At 42.7% G+C, this 17,418-nt stretch overlaps 1 protein-coding gene across 1 annotated transcript in view; it reads left to right on the top strand.

Annotated features, from left to right (window-relative positions):
* Positions 1 to 17,418, top strand: part of LOC135218793 (alpha-tubulin N-acetyltransferase-like) — a 157,545-nt gene that overhangs the window by 66,716 nt on the left and 73,411 nt on the right. The gene's annotated exons all lie outside the window — the stretch shown is intronic.

Genomic DNA, 17,418 nt, shown 5'->3' with positions numbered 1-17,418 from the left:
ACATAATCTTGCTAAAACCAGGGAAACTTTTGATGCAAACGGTTATTATTTTTTCAGTTGTTTCCACATACTATTAGCTTGTAAATGAAATCATGCCTCGGTAATCCATAAGACGACTTCACCACTCCTATCAAAAATATATTAACGTATATACAACCTGAGAGGTATTTTATGAGCTTATTTAATATGCCTCAAAGAGTGAAGGACAGTTTGCCAGAATTATAGTAAACCATTTTAAGACTCAGTCCCCAAGTTAGTCCCTAAGTTTTTGTCAAAATTAGTCTGTTTCTTAGGGATCAGCAATTAAACTTTAGAGATTACCAAAGGAAGGAAATAATGGTAACTGAACTTGAAATCTGAATATCATTTACAAGAATTGGTAAATGAATCTGAGAGAAGTAATTGGGAGGAACATTGGTGCACATAAGTGGCATAACAAACCCTAAAGCCAGTTAGGAATTAAAAGGAGGAAAATTACAACTATAATGGCTCTCAGGGCATTATTACATAGCTTAGTGGTTAAAACCAGCCGACATTGAATAGTACAGAAAATATTACTAAGAATATTAAATGTGTGCCAGCTCATTTTTCTGGACATGCTCAAAAGAAGAAGAGTAATTTTCCAGCCTTTGAAAAGTTTCTTGACCAATTCACATTGCATTTATCTCTACCATTTTTATTTCATTCTGTGCTCCATTGAATTTTTCTTTGATGGTATATGCTGATATTTTTAATTTTCGTGCTAAATTAAGTGTGAAAGTTGTTATATGAAAATGGTTGGGTAACTGGTACATGTTGAATGGTTTAACTGGGTACAGGTCTGTTTTCATACTAATTTTGAATTGAGTATGTTTTTTGTTAGAATACTGGGGCAAATTTTCTCAGGTGGCTGGCATCTTGTACTGTACATGAATTTTTATTTCTTTCCTAATATTTTTACTTGCGTGCATAATTATAGTGCTTACCTATATTTTGGTTTCTTAAGAGTATTTTAGCATTTGTTCATTAAGTATGATTTATGTACGTATTTTATATTGATTTTTGAAACGTGTATGTGATTGTTTAGTTAGCTCATTGTATTGCTGGCTTCATCTTTTTTCATGGCATTACAATGCCATGTTTACATGTTTATATACTGAGGTGGGTAGGAACGAAAATATGAAACATCAGAAGGGAAATGTTCTCATGCTTCTGATTGGGGTGTGTCATCTACAGTGAGGTTGTCCAGAACTCCCTTTACTTTGGCCTTGTCAAGTGAAAATGTCAAGGCACCATAGCTGCTGCCCCTAAAGGGGCCAGGAGGCAAAAGTTGGAAAACTATATTTTGATATTGCAGAAACAGATGAAGCAATGCTCACACTGTGGAGAACCTTCAGAGAATGGGGTTTTCCTTTTCACTTTAATGGTTATAGCCCTTCCCTTGATCATCTTAGAAATCTCTACCCTTGAAAGGGTTGACAGTCTCCTCTTTGTGTGTGAAAGTGCATCCTTCACCAACCCTCTTGTATTTGTTGCCATGAGTAATTGGGATTTGCTAGCTCCAAGGAGTGCTGCCTCATTTGTTGCACCTGTAGTGCCATCTGATAAGCTTACTGTCAGCTTGCTAGTATTTTTCAAGTCAATCACTTCAGTTTAACTGACTTTGGCATCAAGGGTTGGTGGTGCTATGGATGCTAGTGATTCATGTGCTATAGCACCTCTCCTAATGTGGGCAGTAACATTAGTCAAGAATCTCATCTTCTTGTAGCTTATTATAGAGGTTGGGTAAAATAAATGCAGTAGAAAAAATTATTTTTTTTTACACATCCAATACTTTATTTTTGGATTTTCTTTTTGGATCTTCTTCCTGGTCCTTTCTCTCTTGCAATTAGGTCAGACAGCACTTAGAATAAATTGACCATTAAGGGAACGGTGCCTGAATGTGCAGGTGGCAAGGTGGAAACTCATTGCGCACCTGATAAAGAGCTGGCATACATTTAAGGCTACTGTAAAGTGATGAGTCTGAACTACAAAAATCAAACTTGTTTTTCTCACTAATTATATCTATGTATTGTCATGAAAACAAGACTATGTTTTTGGCTGTGCCTCCCTAGTCAGAGAGAATATATTTGTGAAGGGGTGTGTAAGAAATATCTTGCTAGAATGAAAAGCGTAGAATTATCAGTCAGGAGTTTCCTTCTTATGCTGCTAACAAGTCCAATGCTACTGGAACTGGTGTAACCTCAGAATAATCTAAGTAATAAGAGAAGATTTTTGTCTCCTTACCCCAACCCTAGCTTCATTGGTAAGAACAAGAGCATCTATGCTTGGAGCCCTCTAAGTTTGAAACTGAATTGATATTTTGAGATAAAGAAATCAGAATTTTATATATACAGTAAACCCCCCCATATCTGCAGTTGATATGTTTCAGACCACACCTGTGAATAGCTAAAGTCCATGAATACCTAGAACCCCTGAAGATGCTTATAACTGCCTATTTTGATAGGTCAAACACAAGAAAATCCCTCTGAAAATGCTTGTAACTGAATACAAGCAGTCCCTGGTTATCAGGGGGGTTCCGTTCTTGGCAGGTTGCTGATAAGTGAAAACTGCCATTAACTAAAACTTGGTGATTTATGATCCAGATATCCGGTTAATGGTACCAATAAGCGGTTAACCCTCTTACGCCGGAGCGGTAAATAAAAAATTGTCTCCCGTGTGCCGGAGGGGTTTCGGAGTGAGCGCGGAAGCGGAAAAAATATTTTTTAAAAAAAATCACAGCGCGCTTAGTTTTCAAGATTAAGAGTTCATTTTTGGCTCCTTTTTTTGTCATTGCCTGAAGTTTAGTATGCAACTATCAGAAATGAAAAAAATTATCATTATCATATATAAATAATGCGATATATGATAGCGCAAAAACAAAATTTCATATATAATTGTATTCAAATCGCGCTGTGCGCAAAACGGTTAAAGGTAACAAGTTACTTTTTTTCGTTGTAATGTACACTAAATTGCGATCATTTTGGTATATAACATATTGTAAAACGATAAAAGCAACACAGAGAAAATATTATCACAAAATAATGCATGAATTCGTAACGTGCGGACGTAAAATATTTTTTTCAAAAATTCACCATAAATCTAAATATTGTCCTAGAGACTTCCAATTTCTTTCAAAATGAAGACAAATGATTGAATATTACTAGACTGTAAGAGTATTAGCTTACAATTGCAGTTTTCGACCATATCTGACGAGTTAAAGTTGACCGAATGTCGAATTTTTTTATATATATATATGCAATTATTTCGGAAATAAGAAAAGCTACAACCTTCAAATATTTTTCGTTTTATTCTACATAAAATTGCACACATTTTCATATATAAAACTCTATGAAAAGCCTAATATGAAATGGAGCAAATATTCCGAGAATGGGACGTACGTATTTCGGAGATTTGTGGCGGAGAATCCGCGCGCGGAAGGAAGGAAATATTTTGCTAGAGACTTCGAATTTGTTTCAAGATGAAGATAAATGACTGAATATTACTAGACTGTAAGAGTTTTAGCTTACAATTGCGTTTTTCGACCATTTCGGTAGAGTCAAAGTTGACTGAACATGGTTTTTTTTCTATTTATCGTAATTTATATGCAAATATTTCAAAAATGAGAAAAGCTACAACCTTCAATTATTTATTGTTGTATTCTACTTGAAATTGCGCACATTTTCATATATAAAACTTTATGTAACGGCTAATTTAAAATGGTGCAAACATTACCACAATCGCACGTATGATTTTTTCAGAAGAGTTACCGCGCGGACGTAAAGAAAATGTTATTTTTTTCATAAATTCACCATAAATCGAAATATTGTGATAGAGACTTCCAATTTGTTGCAAAATGAAGGTAAATGCTTGAATATTACTAGAATATATGTGTTTTAGCTTACAATTGCGTTTTTTTACCATTTCGGTAGAGTCAAAGTTGACCAAAGGTTGAAATTTTGGCAATTATCGTTATTTATATGAAAATATCTCAAAACTGATAAAAGCTACAACCATGGGTTGTTTTTAGTTGTATTGTGCATGAAATTGCGCACATTTCCATATATAAAACTTTATATAACGGCTAATTTTAAAATGGGTCAAACATTACCACAATCGCATGTATGATTTTTTTCGGAAGAGTTACCGCGCGGACGTAAGGAAAAAGTTTGTTCATAAATTCACCATAAATCGAAATATTGTGCTAGAGGCTTCCAATTAGTTGCAAAATTAAGGTAAATGATTGAATATTACTAGAATATAAGCGTTTTAGCTTACAATTGCGTTTTTCGACCATTTCGGTAGAGTCAAAGTTGACCGAAGGTTGAAATTTGGCAATTATCGTTATTTATTATGAAATATCTCAAAACTGATAAAAGCTACAATCATGAGTATTTTATTTTGTATTCTACATAAAAATGCGCACATTTTTATATATAATACTTCATGTAACGGCTAATTTACAATGGTACAAAAATTATGTCAAAGTGTTGAAATAATTTTTGAGATGTGTCACAGATACTTTTTAGTGCGCTTGCGCGCCTGCGTAACGATTGTAAACAAAACAACACCTTGATCCATGAACTCCCAGCATCCCCCAAGGCGCGTGATTCAAAAGTTTTAGGCTGGTAGGCCTATAAGTATTTTTCCGTGAATTTAAAAAAAAACTTTTGTAAGTCGACGTAAAATACGTCCAGTCGGCACATGGGAGACAAAAAATGTCAACGTAAAATACGTCCAGTCGGCGTAAGAGGGTTAATGGCATTGATAACCAGATAATGGTGCCTTCTTTAGGTATGTTATGGTGCCATAACTCTATTATTGGCACCTTATGACGCTGATAACCAGAACTTGGCAAGTTATGGCTCCATAAATCGCCAATTTTATGGGGCTGAACAAGCGCCATAAAACCAGATCACTATTAACCAAGTTCACCGATAAACGGGGACTGCCTTATTATAATAGTTATATCACAAAAAGTGCATTCAGTCATGAAAATATGAAAATACAGTCATTTGTGAATATTTTTGTGAAAAATACCATGAATGGGCAGATTTACTGTGAATAATGGATAGATATGGTCCCAAGAGAAATCTGCGAATAGGTGAGTCCGTGAGTCTCAAGAATGCGAATACAGGGGGTTCGACTGTATGTAACTTACCATCTAATTGCATTATGTACAGTTTCATGTAATTACATTACGCACAGTTTCACTCACGCTGGCAACTTATAATTTGACAATCACAGTAGCGCTAGTTATGTGTTGGTGTGGGTGTTGCCCAGCCCACTTACTGGGTAAAAGAGGAACACCTTCTACTTCAGCAAGTAGTCAATTGTTTCCTGCTGGCTCTCGACTACAGACCTAGTTGGGAGCGCTCTGCTTGGAATTGTATTTTGCATGTATTTTGTCTTTGGATATTTGGTAAAGTATTGGTTGCCATAGGCTTTGATGTTTTTCTTAGATTCATTTTCTGTTAGAGACTTCAGTGTTAAGACAATTAGTACTGAATTTGACTTGTTTAAGAACATTCTTCTTTTTTCAATATGCCTGACACTAGTGCTACTAGCATAAGATATTGCAGTAATGGCTGCAATACCAGACAGTAGAAAGTAAGTCTTTGAATAATTCTAGTAAATCATTGGTAGAAGATTCTAATATTCCGTGCCCGCTCTCACTTTGTCACCTGTTCTCGAGTCTTCGACTTTTATGTGCTCCCTTACCCAGCTCCCCTGGTTCCGAAGCCGACTCCCTTGCCAGCCTTGAATCTAATATTAATAAATGTTTTGATACTAAAATGGTTATGATGAGGTGACAGTGTCTCAGTTTGCTACATCAGTGCATATCCTCATGGAAAGAGAGAACAGAAGTGCTGTTAGTGAAGTGTCAGTGGAGGTGGTAGCTGTTCGTCCTGCCAACACTGCCAGGCAAAGGTCACTGCCGTACTCCCCTACATGGGAGCAGTCTTACTGGAGGAAGTAGGGAGGTCGGGGGGGAATGCTCAGGCAGTCGTCGCCTCAGTTGGCCCCGTTATTGTGTCCCAGGTCACGACAAAGGATGGCTGTTGAAAAGGCATCCAAAAGGAAGATAATTAGCTGTCTTTGAGTTTCGAAGGTTCCAGCCCTGTGCATAGGCACCAATGGCATTTTAGTGACGAGTCATGGCCACTGAAAAGGCATGCCTTGGACAAGGTTCACTCTTCCCTAGTGCCTAGCAAGAGATTTAAGGGATCAGAATGACCTTCCTGCAGTTTTTGGACACTGGTACTTTTTTCGCTGAAGTGTCCTAAGGTACTAGTGCCCAAGGGCTCTTCCTTTTCCAAACGTTCCACTTTGTCTCGGGAGCGCCCAATAGTGTCCTAGTCATTTGGTGCCAAAGCACCCATTGGCACCCGAGTGCCAAGTAGTGCCTTAGTGGCCACGAGCAGTGGAATTGCCTCTTACCCCTGGATGTCATTTAGCGCCTGAGTGCCCAGGGGTGCCCGACTCTTGAGTGTTGTTTAATCCACCTGTATACAAATTAGTGCATACAGGGGAGAGTGTTCTGTGTATTAGTGCTTTACCTGGGGTTCAGTCTTGAGTATTCAGTAAACGAGTTTGACTCCAGGTGTCAATCTTCAGGCACAGACATTCCGCCACCTACAACGGATCTTTCACTACGCATAAGTTGGCAGACATTCTCAACATTCTCAAGAAAGGCTCTGCCCCTAGTCTGAAACCTGAAAGACCACTTTTGCCTGTATCTTCGAAGGAGGAGGATGAAGAGGAGCGTCCTTTTTGACGGATGAACCAGCACAAGAAGGATTACCCAGAATGGGTCTATCCTCCTTAGCAAGGAAGGATCTCTATGAACTGGATAGTTGGCTTGCTGATAAACAAGGCCAAGGGAAGTTGTAGTTTGGCTATCCCCCTTCGCGTTCGGTGCAGTGGAGGTATTTGTCATACGAAACTGGGGAAGCTCCATCCCTGGGAGTGGTTGCCTGCTCTCAAGGAGACTTCTCCAGGCTGATTGACTCATCACAAAGATCAGCTTTCAATGTGGCGAAAGTTATGTTCACTCCTACAGAAATCAATCATCTCCTCGAGAACCTCTTGAAGATTTTTGAGTTTCTGATTTTCATGGACTGGTCAGGGGGCACTTTAAACAGGAAAATAAAGAAGTGCACCTTTCTCCCTGAAAATATTGCTTTGGACTGGTGTAATGATTTGTCTTGCACAAATAATAAAGGCATTAGAGATGTGATGCAGGAGTTAGCCTCACTCTGTGCTCTAGGTATCCTCAAGAAAAGAGAGCTCTGGTGCTCCTTCACGAAGAGTGTCACCCCCACGTAGAAGTCCGCTCTTTTGTACTTTGTTAGACTGGAAACATCTCTACCCTTCTACGGTGAGTGATATAGCGTCAGATCTCCAGAAGAAGAACACTCACGACCTTGGTCACTCTTCAAGATGCCCTAGAAACCCAACTACCATAAGTATAAAGGGTGCATCACCACTTCAGCCCTCCCTTGCCCTTACATGGTAATAGGACAAAAGCCCAGAGACCAAGATCTAACCTTTGCTTTTCAACTCGACCTATTAGGAAATCATCCACAAGAACTAGAGCCAGGAAGTGAGGATCATGTCCTTCATCCACTTGTAGGAGAGACAGACTTGCAATGTTTGGAAGAAGTGGAAAGCAAGAGGGACAGAGGACTGGATAGTGTCAGTGCTGAAAAATGGTTATGCTATCCCATTCAAAGACAAACCTCCGTTGGTCAACAAACCCATCGTATTGACCACCTATTCAGTAGGCTCCAAGAGGTTTTCAGTTCTCAGGAAGGAAGTAGCTTCCTGCCTCGAGAAGAGAGCCGTTGAGAAAGTTTGGAGCATCAAATTGGAGGGAGTTTACAAGTGGCTGTTCATGGTACCCAAGTCATCAGGAGGATGGAGGTCGGTATATTGAATGTGAGCGCCCTGAAGGTCTTTATAGAAAAGAGGAATTTCTGGATGGAGACAGCCTAATCTTCCATGTCATCCATTCAGAGGGATGACTGGATGGCATCCATAGATATACAGGATGCCTATTTTCCCATTCCAATGCAGGCATTCCCCGGTTAATCGGCGGGGGGTTCCGTTCTCAGCAGGGTGCTGAGAAGCAAAACCCGCCATTAACCGAAACTGCAATTTATGGTGCTTATGGTGTCAAGTTTCAGTTAATGGCACCTCTGTTAGGTGTGTTATGGTGCTGTAACTCTATTATCGGCGCCATCTGAAACTCGGCCTGTTATGGGGCCGTAAATTGCAGATGTTATGGCGCTGCACAAACGCCATAAAAACAGATAGCCGTTAACAGAGTCCGTCGATAACCGGGCACTGCCTTATTGATAAAAATGTAGTTCTTTTATAAGAACGATTAAAAAGTTTTGCTCTTTATGTCTGCTTGTAAAGGCAAACAGAAAGCTGAAAATGATGTTTTAAGTATTAAACTATTCCCTAGCCACAGTTCAAGGTTTCATTGCCCACTCTCTTTGCAGTTTGACTTTAATGACTTTTAGACAAGATAGCTAGTTATCCATATTACCATATATACTCGTGTATCATGCGACATTTGAAGCCCTAATTTTGGAGCTAATTTTAAGGGGTTCACATCTTACATGAGATTTAAATTTTGAGTATGTAATAACCATATATTAGTATCATATGATAAAATACAAACATAATAGATATGCATCTTTTCCATGGACATTTTAAAAAGTTTTGCTTTACTTCACTGCATCCAATAAAGGGATTTTGACGAAGGAAAAATCTATTTCTGGGTGATTGGCTCGTGTCGCCCTATGAAAGGATCCTTAATATCATTCTTTCTAGGTAAAATTAATCTAAAATTACCAGAGAAAAACAAAATTAAGAAAATGTCAGTAAAACTGACTCGCTCACTCTTAAAAAGAAGTGTCGGTATGGTAATAGGGGCGAGTGGGAATCACTACCACGAGACATTCACCAATTAGAACTTCCAATCAGAATCCCCTTAAGAGAGAGCTGATACCAACGGGCGATGCAGCCGCTACTACTACTACTAGAGGACGCCACGGACAGCAGCGCCCCTAGCGGACATCCTTAATCTAAAAACATCTTGTCCTGCATGGGGGGGGAAAACAATATAGGGTGGGTTTCATAGGGCGACACGAGCCAATCACCCAGAAATAGATTTTTCCTTCGTCAAAATCCCTTTCTGGCTCAGCTCGTGTCGGCCTATGAAAGAGTACCAGAGAAACAGACAAGATGGGGGAAAAAAAGGAACAAATGAAAGCAGTTTGTAAAATGATGGATATAATATAAGTAAATCAATTACAGCATACAAACTAAGTACTTAAACTAACTTATACTAAACAGTAATATAACAGAACGTTAGTAATTTAAAGTACTTAAAAACAGTAATCACAGTAAATTACAATGATGCAGTGTAATATAAACAAAAGGAATTTACTTGAAAATATTTACAAAATATACAAACACATTGTGTCCTACCCTAGCATAAAAATAAGGGTAGGTACACTGAAGTACACCATCAGTACAAGTGTGGATGTCCCTAGCAAAAAAAATAAGGGACAATCCACTATATGATTCAGCGGCTAAGGCTAGGATATCCGAGTAGCATGGCGATAGGGTGAGGCATGTTGGATGATGTAGGTAGAAAGGAGACCTGGATCTATACTACGACTACTATTACAGTATCAGGGGGAAACAATGTTTCCCGCTGCTACTGCTGAAAATTTTAAAGATTCCAAGGACTTTAGATAATGACGTTTAAAGACTGTCGGGGATTTCCATCCAGTATACTTTTTAAGATCCTCAAAGTTCATATGTTGAAAGTAATTAATTGAGGTGGCTACTCCCCTGATATCATGTGCTTTTGGAATGAATCAGGATTGGCTTGTTAATGAAGTAAAGGATTTGTTGCCTAATACCTTTTACTGACAAAGTACCACCTTTTTCTCTCATGAAGAGAGCACCTGAGGATCTTGATGAAGTACGAGATAGAAAGGCTCTAAGAGTTGATACTTGGGCAGGAGAGAAGGATCCTGGGGAAGTGGGATAACTTTCCAAGGGGCCCACTTGCAAGAGGATTCTCATTTTTGGCTAAAAAGCTACGATCCGGAGCAAGTAGAACTTCTCCTGATGGAGGAATTCCACAGACCCGCATCCCTGGATAGAGCCGACAGTTCTGAAATTCTAGCTCCTGAAGCTAGGCTTAATAAGAATAATGTCTTTCTCAGGAGCATTATGAATGTACAAGACGAGTTGTCAGTATCTGAAGCTAGTTGAGGACATCATTTAAGAACCATGAAACTGCAGTAGGCCTTTGAGAAGGTCTAAGTCTAGCACAGGCTTTAGGGATAGACGTGAATAAGATTCAGTCAGATCTATCTGAAAACCTACTTGAAAGATCTTCTTCAAAGCCGATTTATGAGTGGTAATAGTGCTAGCTGCTAAACCTTTTTCAAACAAGGATCTGAAAAAGGATATAGCTAGATTAACTGTCATGGTTGTAGTGTTCGATTCTTTCAAGAAAGATGCTAATTTTTAACAGCTGAGTCATATTGTCTAATGGTTGACTCTCTCTTATCTGATTCTAGGAAGAGAATATTCTGTGGATCAATATTAGCATCTTTATTAGCCGCAAACTTCATGAAGTCCATAAAGTTAGGGTCTGGAGAATTCCTGAGGAAGCGAACACAGTCCTCATTTGTACTGATTGTGATAGCGGGATTGGGGATCCGTTTAGGTCGGAGGAACCAATTCCAGAAGAAGAGGATACCAGTTGCTCTTGGGCCAGTCCGGTGCAATCAGAGCTACTATCCCTTTGAAAGACCTTAGTTTGCTTAGGACTTTCAAGAGAAGATTCACTGGAGGAAAAACATAAATTTTCCTCCACTGATTCCAATCCAACGACAGGGCGTCCGTGGCATAAGCCAGAGGGTCCAGGTTGGGGGCCACATAGCAAGGGAGCTTGTGGTTCGCTTGTGAGGCGAAGAGATCCACTTGGAGACCTGGGACTCTCAGGCTTATCCACTGGGAATGACCCGTCGTCTAGAGATTTCCATTTCTGATTCCAGAGGAACTGACCGGGACAGAGCGTCTGCTATCACATTTCTTACCCCTGCCAGGTGAGTGGCAGACAGATGCCATTTGTGTTTGTTTGCTAGGGCAAAGATGGCTATCATGACATGATTCACATGCTTGGATTTGGACCCTCCTCTGTAGATGCAATGAACTACCACTGCACTGTCCAAAACTAGCCTTAGATGAGACTTCTTCGGGGGAAGCAGTCTCTTCAAGGTAAGAAATACTGCCATTGCTTCCAGAACGTTTTATGTGAAGCTGGCGAAATTGAACTGACCAAGTCCCCTGAACCTGTTTGAACTGAGAGTATCCCCCCCACCCGGACAGGGAGGCATCCGTGTGAATGGTTAACACTGGAAGGGGATATTGAAGGGGTACCTTCTTGGCTAAGTTCTTTACTTTTGACCATGGACGGAGTTGATTGCGGAGGATCTGTGGATTACTGACAACTTGTCTCGAAGATTTGGTGTTTTGCTCTCGATCGCCAAATTCGATTTAAATCTTTTAACCTTGCTTTCAGGAGGATATCTGTTACCGAAGCAAACTGAAGGGACCCTAGGATTCTCTCCTGGTTTCTCCTTGATGTTTGTTTGTTTCATTTGATTTGAAATTGCCTGACAGATTTTGCTATTTCCTTCCGTTTGGCCACTGGAATTGACAGATTGTGGGAAGACAAATCCCATTGGATTCCCAGCCACTGAAAACGAGACTCCGGGGTAAGTCTGGATTTCGTTTTGTTTATCTGGAACTCCAGATGTTCCAGAAAGTGAACTACCTTTTTGGTGGCTTCGAGACATTCCTCGACGGTTGGTGCCCAGATCAACCAATCGTCGAGGTATGCTGCTACCATGATTCCTGAGTTCTCAATTGCTGTACAACCACTTCTGCTATTTTCGTGAATACCCTGGGGGCTACATTCAGACCGAAGGGCATCACTTGAATGAGAATGTCTGATTTCCTAGCCTGAATCCTAGGAATGGGCGGAAGTGCCTGGGCTATAGGGATATGATAGTATGCGTCTGTAAGATCGATGGAGCCATGTGACGGCTCCACGCGGAGTAAGGTCCTTACTTGCGAGAGGGGTAAGCATCTTGAACTTGTCGCAACGAATGAAAGAGTTAGCTTTGACAAGTCTAAGATTACCCTTCTTTTTGTTGAGCCTTTCTTTTGCACGCTGAATAAGCGACCTTGAAATTTTAGATGCTTGACTCTCGCAATAGCTCCTTTCTGAAGGAGTTCCTCCGCGTAATCTGTCAATTCCTCTGATGGTATTTGGTGGAATGATTTGATTGGAGGCGGATCTTTGATCCAACTCCAACCCAATCCTTTGGACATTATGCTCTGTGCCCAATTGCTGAACCCCCACCTGTGGCGGAAGAGGACAGCCTCCCTCCTACCTGGGGAGCCTCATTGTTGATGGGCGGGTTGACCACCACGCCCTCCTCTGAACTGCCTGCTCCTTGTCGCCCTTCCTGCGCCACGCTGGCGAAAGTAACCTCTCGCCCTACCTCTCGGTTGTTTGTAGCCTTGAGCCTCAAATGTAGGGTTGAAGGCCGGCGAGATTGCGTAGGAGGTCGACGGCTGTGATTGAGGAGACAACAGGAGGATGGGCTGGTTCTGTTTCGAACTAGCAGGTTGTCCTGTTGGGTAACCGGGACGGCCTGCACAAATTGCTGCTGTTGCTGGTGTTTCTGATACGGCTGGAACCTCTTACCAGCCTTCTTTGGTTTCTTACCAGCAGTGGGGACGGATTCTTGTTTCCTCTTTGACGAAATACCCACCTAGCTCTAAGGCTCTGGTTGAGCTAGCAGCCTCGTGGTGCACTTCATAACAGCGGACTCTGGGAAGAGATCCGCTCCCCACATGCTAGAAGCCAAGAGTCTATTAGGCTCGTGCCTAATAGTGCACTCCTGCAGAACGTGCTTTCGGCAATTCCTCCTAGCTTGGAAGAAGTCGAAAGCATCTGTTCAGGACCGTCTGAAACTGGGATTTTGCCAAGATCTTAAACAGCGGTTCCGTCGCATATGAGAGAGCAGCCATTTCGTTATTATAAGAGAATTGAGGGACCTGCCAAACCTGGTTCGCGCGTCGAACTCTGCCTGAATCAGGGAATCAGGCAGCCTTGGCAGCTTCTCGCCGAACTGGTCCATGGCGCAGTCCGGTTTTGAGCTTACCAAGCGTGAACGTAGCTGGCAAGTTCTCCCACAATTCTCCGAAAGCCGGGAAGAGCGGAGAAGTAGACTCCGCCTCCCTTAACTGTGGCATGGGCTCATCCTTGAGGACTGCCTGAAGGGTCTTCTCTACTATTTTCGTGGCGAACGGAAGAGAAGCCTCCTCTTCCGTCGCGAAAATAGTAAAAGGACTCTTATAGGCCTGGAGCTTAGTGTTCGTGCACTCCCAGTCCTCAAGGCAGTGAACCCATTCCCGCTGGGCATGATCCCTACTGTATAGAACAGACTCTCTAGAGATCTTGTCTTCCCTAGTAAGAGCCGTTACAGTCAGCCTAGCATAACCGATGAAAGGCTGCGTCAGACCCGGAGGGTAAAACTCGAAGTCCTCAATTCTCCGAGTTCCACACTCTGGGATAGAGATCATCCCATCCTTAAAAGGAGCGTAGGCAGCTACTCTCCATGGATTCTCCATGGAGAAAGCTGGCAGAGAGTCGTATGGCGGGAGTTGGAGAATGCCAGTGCTTGGCAACTGGGGAGACTGGAAGAGGGACCTGAGAGAGCCCAGCTACTCGGTCCTCATTCTCTCTAACCCTGTTAGAGAGATCTTGTATGGACTGGCCTGATTGAGACAGAGTGCTCGACAGTTGTGCGAACATCTGCTCGAATCTCGTCCCCAGGGCGGAGACTTGCGAGCCAACCAACTCGCCCACCTGTTGCATCACCACTGCTGAGAAAGCAGTGGGATCAAAGGTGCTAGGTCCTGCTCCTCCACCGGCGTTGCCGGAGTGGAAGCGGTGGAGGCAGGAGAAGGCATTGGCTCGGCGGAGAGTGGAGCGCGAGCCTTCTCCTTAGAAGCCTTGCTTCTAGAGCTCTTCGAGTGAGAAGAACTCGGCTTGGCTTTCACCGCGTCGGCGTAGGAAGTCGAAGACTTCCTAGCCGAAGAAGACGAAGACGACTTCCTAGGAGTTGTCTTAGCTAGAGTCTTCGGTTCTCTCTGTCCCTTCACCTTTGGGGTACAGAGAGACGAGAGCGGGTAGAGGATCTCAGATCCCACAAAGCTTTGGAAAGAAGCGCTCGAAGAAGGGACAGGAGAAGATCCAGGAGCACCCAAGGAAAGACCTTGGGCGCCCGACACACCTACCTCAACCAACAAATCCTCTGCCCCTACCGCCATGGGCTCGATGTTTAGGGTCCAGGGCAGAGACGTCCGGGACCGACTCCTGTGAAGCTACGACCCCAAAAGATTGCTGGAGATCTTGCTGGATGGAGGCTATTAGAGGGGCTGCGGACAAGGGGTCAACATACCCAGTTGACTTGCCCGCAGGGAAGATCTGGACGGCCAGCTTCTTGTCCAGGATGTACGGGCTGGCCTTTGGCGGCGTTCTTCCCGAAGCCGCCCTCCCACGCTTTCAGGGTGGCGAGGGCGACCTCCCTCACACCAGTAGCCTGAAAGAAAGGGCGAGATGAGCTTCTAATGGCGGAACGGGGTTAACAAACTTATGACTAAGAGTTGTTAGTAAAATGATAAGGAAGCCTATAATGGACTTACCCCATCTCCCAGCTGACCGACTAGGTCGTAGCAGATGGCGCAGGCTTCTGGGTGCCAGACGATCATCTCGTTAAATGACGTGGCACAAGGGGCGTGAGACCTGCACTCATCGTGGCCGCAGGGGTCGTACAACGTCGCGTTGCACGCCGGGACCTGACAGTTGGTAGCCTGTAAGTGGAAAGATACATGAGTATCAGGAAAACACTTACAGCCTAACAGTTGCTCCGCTGGTGCCGGAGCGATAAAGTTAGATTAAACCAGAGCCCCGCCATAATACGTGTGGTAACAAGGTTGGTTGGGTGTCCTAGGCTATAGCTCCGCTGATGGCGGGGACACAAAAAGAACCAACCAGGAGTGGTGGTAATTGGAAACCACGACGGAAAATGGCGGGGGATGGTAGATATATAAATAATAAAATTAACAATTCATCGTAAAATAGGGCATTATTCCTTAAAATAACAATAATAACAAACCTTTCCCCACCCGTCTACTAGAAGAGTGCCCGGGTAAGAAGCAAGCTCCCTTCCGGTAGCGGGGGAGAGATGTAAGGATATAGTAGGCAAGCAACCGACCATAGTAGTGCCCACCCCGCCGCTGGCGGAGCCAGTAATCTATAACCAAAGGTGCCCCGGCTGCGACGGAAGGCTCCTTTCGTTATAGCGAGGAAGGTGGCTGAGCAACTGGGGAGGGGAGAGGAAGGTCTCGGCGTAACACGGCGGGAGAGAGAGAGGGGCGGGGATGGCCTACTCCTCCCCGCCTCACCGACTACCTGCTCGGAGACCCGGTACCTCAGATGGTCGCCCTATACCCCCCGCTGGGGAGGAACCCCTGGCCACCTCAGAGAGGGAGAGAGAAGGCGACTGAGGTTGTCATGACAACCAAGGGGTCCCCCAGCACCTCCCTATACCAGGTAGGGAGGGCAGGGGCAGGGTAAGGTGCGATGGAACACGTGACCGCAAGTGGCCTAGGCCGCGAGCAAACACAAACCGTGGGAGGGCACGTGAACCAGGCTGTACCAATACAAGGAACATGCACCTAGGCTAGCCTAACACCCTAAATATAATATATATATACATCGAAAAGATGGAAAAGACACTTTTAGTAAAAGAGAAAGAAGCCCAGGAGGAGGCAGACTGTTCCAAGAAACAGAAGCCTACTCGGAGCCAGCGATAGCCGATGAAGAGCAAGAGCCGGGATGCTGGGCAGGAATAATAATAATAGCCCTAAATACCAAACTAAGAGAGATGGTAGGGGTGGGGCTAAACTAGCTAAAACTCGATGTAAAAGACAATGAACGTAACATAGTAAGCCATAAGTATAGAAGTCCAGTATGGAGGACCGGGAATTCTTAACGAGGCAGCATGGCGCCACCACGAGACAACGGGAAACCGTATATGACCTATTAGGAGGAAAATACTGGTACCCGGCGAATATAAAAATGTGGTAAAACATTACTTATGAGTTACTTAACTTAGCCGTTGCAATTGCAGATCGTTCCATGGTGAAGAATAGGATAAATCCCGAAATTAGCACAGCACAGAAAAATAATGCGTCTGGACGCTAGCGCTAATAATTAAGGATGTCCGCTAGGGGCGCTGCTGTCCGTGGCGTCCTCTAGTAGTAGTAGTAGCGGCTGCATCGCCCGTTGGTATCAGCTCTCTCTTAAGGGGATTCTGATTGGAAGTTCTAATTGGTGAATGTCTCGTGGTAGTGATTCCACTCGCCCCTCCCCTATTACCATACCGACACTTCTTTTTTAAGAGTGAGCGAGTCAGTTTTACTGACATTTTCTTAATTTTGTTTTTCTCTGGTAATTTTAGATTAATTTTACCTAGAAAGAATGATATTAAGGATCCTTTCATAGGCCGACACGAGCTGAGCCCAGAAATATTATATGTATTTTCATACTACTATTTGTTTGTATTATAAAATACAAACAGCAATCAATGTAATGTTTTGGAAATCAGGTGAGGGCGATTGCGAAGTATACATTTGTTCTTGCCTCTAGTTAGCACAAATGAATCTCAAGATACTCTATTTATATGATACAAGGTTATTTTACGTTATACAAAGTGTTTTCAAGTGGAAATATCACTTGAAAACGTATCGTTTGTGAATGAAATTTTGCTATTTTTTTCATCAGTAGATGGCGCTGGGGGCGTTTTTTGCGTAAACAAAAATCAAGATTCCGTTCGATATTTTCACTTTTATCTCGTCAGAATACTATGAGCTTTACGTATTTATCTTTTATTGGAGTGAAACACGTTTCTCAAATTTTGTTTACAGTCGAGTTTGTTGGTACTATACCGAAATTTACGAAAGTTTCATCTACGTTGCTGATGCATGATAATAGTCATTAGTGTATCAACATTCTTTCCTCAACTTCAGCTAAAACTTAGATTAATTTAGCAGTATATATGCACTTGCCGATCTTTTATCCATAACGAGTAAGGCTATAATACTATTATCGTGCATCGGCAACAAGGATGTAACTCTAGTGAACTTATTCCAGCAAACACAACCGTAGATAAAATTGAGAGAAAATGATTTTAATCAAACCTTCAGGTCTTGAAAGAACAC

Source organism: Macrobrachium nipponense, chromosome 1, assembly GCF_015104395.2.
Source record: "Macrobrachium nipponense isolate FS-2020 chromosome 1, ASM1510439v2, whole genome shotgun sequence".
Classification (NCBI taxonomy): domain Eukaryota; kingdom Metazoa; phylum Arthropoda; class Malacostraca; order Decapoda; family Palaemonidae; genus Macrobrachium; species Macrobrachium nipponense.
Note: the sequence above shows the minus strand (reverse complement) of the source record. Positions and strands in the feature narration are given on the sequence as shown.